Consider the following 7,374-nt stretch of genomic DNA (forward strand, 5'->3'; position numbering starts at 1 on the left):
CATTTGTGTCGTTGGGACTGTCCATTTCGTCAGGCCCGTCTGGATCGTCGGGCTTGATGGTTTGGAAGGGTCCGTTCGGGTTGTTGGGCCCGTCCAAGTTGTCAGACCTGTCCAGGTTGTCAGACCCGTCCGGGTCGTCAGGCTCATCCGGGTCGTCGAGCCCATCTAGATTATCGGGCCCGTTCGGGTCGTAAGACCCGTCTGGATTGTCGGGCCCATCAGATCATTGGTCTTGTCCGGATAGTCTGCCCTGTCCGAGTCATCGGCCAATTCTGGGTCGTCGGGCCCGTTCTGGTCGTAAGGCCGTTCGGGTCGTCGGGCACGTCTGGGTCGATGGACGAGCCCGTCTGGATCATCGAGCTCATTCAAGTCGTCGGACCTGTCTAGGTCGTCGGACCCGTCTGGATCGTCGATTATACACTTTTGATTAAACTTTGAAAAAATCTTGGGTTGATTTTTATACCAATAAAATGGTAAAATTTTTTTTTCATATATGAAGCATAGTCTTTGATGGGAATATTTAATTTATTTTGGGAGCATGCTTTGAGAGTGGGCATGGAATTTGATGCACACTTCTTGCCTTTGGCATTGTGTGTGAATCGTGAAAGTGAGAGTTACAACCCCTTTCATAATGAACTAATGTGCCACCCACCTTCCTCCCACTTATTGTCTCTCTTTTCTCTTTTCTGTTTCATTCTCTGCTATCTCGCATTCCCAACATTAACTTCATAAATTTTAAATATTAATATTATTATTCATGATGATATACTCTCTTCTTTTTGAGTTAAGCAAGCCCTCATGCTATTTAATAACAAATACTTATTTATTATACATTTTTTCCACTACAGAACAACATCTTAGTTATCAATCCCGATTAGAGAATGACGTATGTTAAACAAACAAAACACATTTTTATATTCCTAACTTATTTTACTAAAAGTTTTTGGTATCATTTAGTACCTACTTATTTAATGATAAATGTTGAGACAAACCAATCTTTAGCTTTCTCTACCACAATCTTACACTATATATATATATATATATATATATATATATATATATATATATATATATATATATATATATATATATTTATTTATTTATCTTAGCTCTCTTTGTTTATAAGTAATAAGTTCATTCGATAATAATATTTTTTTTCTTAGATGATTACTTCTTTTGTCTTTCTTTTTCATAATTCTTTGTTTTCTTTTTTAGTGTTTGCAACTTCTAATCTCATCAAGTCCCTCATTTATATCCAATCTTTTACAACTAGTTTTTTCTCCTTGAATTCAACTAGATAAATTTACTAATGGATAAGTCATGGATTGATATGCCACAAAATACAATTGAATATCTAGATGGGTTAAATAGGTTTCTAGACTTTGCATTTGAATTCCGATTTGTCAATGGTACAATAAGGTGTCATTGTCCTAGATGTCATTATAATAAATGGGAAACCAGAGACATTGTGTTTGACCACTTAATTTGCAAGTCGTTTGCAAAAAATTACAAAGTTTATATTTGGCATGGGGAAACATATGACACAATGCAATAAAGAGACACAAATCTAGTAAATGTGCCATTACAAAATGAAAATCCAATGATAGATATGATAAATGACGTATTTGGGATGAATGAAAACAATGAGGTGAATTATGATGCATATGAAGGACCTTCCAAATTTGTAAAAACCATGCCAAACGAAGAATATGATGAGTTGCTTAGAGATTGTAACCAAGAGTTGTATGAAGGATGTCAAAAGTACTCAAAGTTGTCTTTTCTATTAAGGTTGTATCATATAAAATGTTTGTGTGGTATGACTAACAAGGCTATGACGATGATTTTAAAGTTATTAACATACGCATTTGAATATGGAAAATTTCCTACTTCATTTTATGAGGCAAAGAAAGTGATATACAAGCTTGGTCTTAATTATACCAAGATAGATGTTTGCCCTAAAAAGTTCATGTTGTACTAGGGAAAAGATGAAAAATTGGAGAATTGCAAATATTGTAATAAATCTAGATGGAAGAAAAAAGGTACTAGTGGAAAAAAGAAACTACTGGTAAAGGTATTATGTTACTTTCCCTTGAGACCAAGGTTACAAAGATTATTCATGTCTCCAAAAATAGCATAGTCCATGAGATGGCATGTTTTAAACAATAACCTAGATGGATTGTTGAGACATCCAAGAGATGCTAAAGCATGGAAGAGTTTTGATCAACTTCACCATGAGTTTGCTCTAGAACCTAGAAATGTTCGCCTTAGCCTCGCAACAAATGGCTTCAATCCTTATCGAACCATGAATAATAGTCGTAGTATATGGCCAATGAGCTAATAGAATAAACATATATATAGAATATACATATATACCTACAACACAACAAAGGGATTCCATCCTTTTATTCACTAACACATGGCCACCATCATGTTAACCGTGTTCTACGTCTTCTAGTGGGACCTCAAGATGTCTTGCTGCCATACCTATCGACCACAACCGATAGAGCACGTGCGGGAAACCATGTTACGGATCACACACCGTAACGCTAGGTGGAGTTCCCAATACGAACATAGTTCGTAACATCCCAAGACTACCAAACTCGTCAACTAATTACTGAGGAGGGCAGTCTATATGGACCCATCTGTACTGGCCACAACCAGCACACTCACACCGGCAACACTCGCCAACTTAAGCCACAACTGAAGAGTTCCTCGTGTTCATCTGCCATCCCGAGCCACAACTCAAGAGATGTTATTCCAAGCCACAACTCAAGGAATACCACGTGCTTAACTCCTATCCCGAGCCACAACTCAAGGGATACGTTCTGAGTCACAACTCAAGGAACACCAACAAGTCAACCTTTGAGATATCCTAGAAGCATTGTAGACTACGCACATCAACGTAAGCACAACCCAAATCTGTTACAGCAAAAATCGCCTGACGCTGCTCACAAGGCGCTAGGCGCGGCCTGCTTGCAGACCGCCTAGCGGGGAACGCGTACTGCCAGGTGCAAAGCGCCTCAGAAAAATGCTAGTGCTGCAGACACCGCTTGGCAGACACCTCACGTCGCTAGGCGCCATACGCTTTCCAGAGCCTCTACCAGATCTTTTTCGCCTGGTGGGATCACATTTTTCGTTGGGCGCCATGCGTTCCAAGCTTATCTAATTTTCATGTATCACCTGGTAGCACACCCAAAGCCGCCAGGCAACACACCCCAAGCCACTAGGTAGCACATCCCAAGCCGCTAGGCACCACACTAGTAGCGTCACTACTACTGGTTTTTGGCACTTTGAAGCAAGTTCAAACGAAACCCCAAACACTATACATACAATCCATAACATGAAATATGTTTCTCCAGTCATAATCACATGACTGGATCATAGTCCAACACAATGTTGAACAACTAAACAATATACAAAAGCAAGAAGAATACATAACAATTGTCCCAAAATATCACACGGGCAATAAAACAATAATAATGATAATAATAAAACTAGTAACAACAACAACAACAATAATAATAATAATAAAAACAAAACAATAATAATAATAATAAAGAAAACAATAATAAAATAAAATAATAATACTAATAAGTTAAAACAATAATAGCAAAGTAATAATAATAATAACAAAATAAATCAATAATAATAAAGCAATAATAATGATAATAAAATCATAAATAAAATAAAAAATGATAATAATAACAATAATAATAATATAATAGTAAAATAAAATAATAATAATAATAATAATAAAAAACTTAATAAGAATAAAATAAAATATTAATAATAATTGTAAAATAAAATAATAATAATAATAGTAATAGTAATAAGTAATAAAAATCATACATAAACAATAATAATATAAATAATAATAATAATAAAAATCATTATAATAATAATAACAATAGTAAAAATAATAATAAAATATTAATAATAATAGTGAATAAAATAATAATAATAATAATAATAATAGTAAAAATAATAATAATAATAATAAAATAAAATATTAATAATAATATTAAATAAAATAATAATAATAATAATAGTAATAATAATAAAAATAGTAATAATAATAACTAATAATAATATACAAATAATAATAATATAAATAATAATAAAAATAATAAAAATAAAACTTATAATAATAATAATGGTAAAAATAATAATAAAAATAAAAATAAAATAAAATAAAATATTAATAAAATAATAATAATAATAATAATAATAATAATTAGTAGTAATAATATATAAATAATAATAATAATAATAATAATAAAAATAATAATTATAATAATAATAACTAGTAATAATAATATATAAATAATAATAATAATAATTATTATTATTATTATTATTATAATAATAATAATAGTAATAACTATAAAAATAAATAATAATTATAATAATAATAATAACAAAATTAATAATAATAATAGTAAAATAATAAAAATAATAATAAAATAATAATATATAAATAATAGTAATGAAAATTATAATTATAATAATTGTGCCGCATTTAGGAGAAAAACTCTAAACATCTCGGCAAGTCATAAAAAAAAAGAAGAAGAATCATAATAATCATAGTAGTGATGGAGTCACATAGAGTACTCAATGCCATAAAGACTCCCACTATCCACATTTATTAATTAATTAATCATTTAATTAATTAAATTTCACGGGTCTTATACAATAGACCTCCTTGGGAGTGCATGAAACAATCATCTTTTATTCTTTCTATGATAATTCCAAGAAAAAAAATGCCAGGAAACAAGATAGATGTGTACTTACAACCTTTAGTGAAAGAGTTGAATGAGCTGTGGACAGAAGGAGTTGAAACATATGATTCTTTTTCAAAAAAAAGTGTTTGTAATGCGAGCGTCTCTCATGTGGACAATTAGTGATTTTCCTGGACTTTGTACTCTATATGGGTGGAATACTTATACTAGTTATGCTTGTCCAACTTATAATTTTGACATTTTTCCTTGTCGATTAAGACGTAGTAACGAATGGTGTTTCATGGGTCATCGACGCTTTTTAGAGAGAAGCCATAAATTTAGATTGATGAAAAAACACTTTGATGGCACAATTGAAGAAAGAGGTGCACCAAAATTAGTATCTTGGTTAGAAATTTTGAAACAACTTGATGCCATAACATTTGATTGCAATCTTGAGTCAAGTAGTAGAGGAAACCAATGGAAAAGAAAAAGCATATTCTTTAATCTCCCTTATTGGAAGGACAATCTTTTACGTCATAACCTTGATGTTATGCATATTGAGAAGAATGTGTGTGATAATATGTTGTATACAATGCTCAAAGATGAAAAATCAAAAGATCATCTTCAAGCTCGTCAAGATCTAAAAAATATGGGGATAAAAGAAGACCTTTGGCCAGATGAAAATGGAAAATTCATTCCTTTGTTATTTACAATGACAAGAGAACAAAGAAATATATTTATCAATACATTAAAGAATGTGAAGATGCTAAATGGTTACTCAAGTAACATATCTCGTTGTGTTGATAATGAAAACTATAGGATATTTGGCCTTAAGATGGTGGTGCAAAGCTTTTGTGTACAAAACAACATGAGATGGTAATTATTTGTTCATTGTTGTGTTTAATTAAGATTCATCGAGTGTTTTATTGTTCTTATATGCTCATATGTATTAGGAAGTAAACCTTAGACGTGTTGTGGGTAGAGGAGAGTTATATATTGAGACTCATAAGAAAAGAAATGGTTCTTATGTCAATGAAGAGGCAAGGTCTATTGCGGTAAGTTTAGTTAAAGTATTTTGTAAGTTCTTATAATTTTGCAATATGTTTTCACTCTGATTTTTATATACTATTACAATATACTAATTTTTCATCTGTATTCTATGATTGGGATTTAGATAAAGTTGAATGCAACAAACTTGTTTGTTTGATAAAATATTCAATTGTTAGATCACATGCTGGTTTATACAATTATTTAGTAGTACAATGGCAGTTATCTTTTATTATAGTTTGTGACTGAAATGCAGAAGAAATGATATTATTCAAATTAAATAAAAATGTAGGTTAAGTAGTTGATCTAAGTAGTTGTCTTTTATTATAGTTTATGAATGAAATGCAGAAGAAATGATATTATTCCATGTTTATAGCCTACCTTTTCTTATCCTACTCCTTTTCTTTTCTAATTTGCAAATATCAGACTATTCATAAGCTTTTGGACTTACTTAGTCTGCTCTAGATAGGCTATTACTTTTTGCAGCAGTGTGGTTTCTTCATGTACCTTCCTAGGGGTGCTCAACATGTTTAAAATGCCCATCTTTCACTGGAAATTCAGTAACTTTTTTTATAGGAACAATATTCAACTTGATTTCTATATTCATCTTTTAGTTTTAGTTTTAATATACATTGTGTACTTTTATATTTACAGGAGAAAATAACACAATAAATGAGTCAAAGTGTTAATTCTAATGAGATCTCAGTTGATGATTATGTTAGTAAAGTATTGGGAAAGGATCATTCTGGACATGTACGTTGCTAAGGATTAGGAGGTCTTCATAGTGTTGCATTTCAATTCAAGACTAGATTTAGTAATGCAGGGCACAATTTCTTAAATTCTGGTTCAGTTGAAAGTTCACAATTGAAAGAGGAAGTTATTAGTCTAAGGGAAAAGTTAGAACCTTCTGAAGAAAATTTAAAGACATTAAAAAGTGTTATGCTTGCATACATCCAAATGAAGGAAGGGCATATTCCTCATGAGTTGGGTGTCATGTTTGGTAATGAGAGTAATGTAATTGTAAGTGCTTTATATTTTGTGTGTATAATTTAATATCTTATGTATTATTTCTAAATATGCTAACATGATATGATTTTAAATTTTAATTTCATAGGATGAAGAGAGTGGCCAAGAACTACCAACATCACAAGGAGGATCATCACTTGATAGTAATTTTCATGGAGTTTGACATATATGTTATGATATTCCAAGACTTACTTATATTAATTTGACATATATCCTCTTACATATGTTAGGATCTTTTCAATCCTTCATTCTGCACTTTATAATTTATAATTTACATTGCAACATACTATTTCCTTGCTTACTAGCTAAAAGTATTTGGAATTTTGTAGTGTTGTTTGGTGTAGTTATTGGTGGAGTTAATGAAAAATCTTGATCACTTTTTAATGGAGAAAAAAAAAACACAATGCTTTTGATTAGGCAGGTAAATATATGTAAAGAACATGTTGTCCAAGCTTCTTTCATTGACCCTACCAATGTGGAAAGACTTTCACATATATTTAATAATTCAATAAATAAATATATAAAGAATAATAAGACTTGCAAAGTAGAATATTTTTTGTAAAAATAAGTAAATAAAAAATAA

The 7,374-nt window shown here is 30.9% G+C and overlaps 1 pseudogene; it reads left to right on the forward strand.

Annotated features, from left to right (window-relative positions):
* Nucleotides 1–5,310: 5,310 nt before the first annotated feature.
* Nucleotides 5,311–6,954, forward strand: LOC146886746 (uncharacterized; annotated as a pseudogene).
* The last annotated feature ends 420 nt before the right edge of the window (nucleotides 6,955–7,374 follow it).

The sequence above is a fragment of the Vigna unguiculata genome, chromosome 4 (assembly GCF_037176805.1).
Source record: "Vigna unguiculata cultivar grain cowpea cultivar isolate G323 ecotype 2 chromosome 4, ASM3717680v1, whole genome shotgun sequence".
Taxonomy (NCBI): Eukaryota; Viridiplantae; Streptophyta; class Magnoliopsida; order Fabales; family Fabaceae; genus Vigna; species Vigna unguiculata.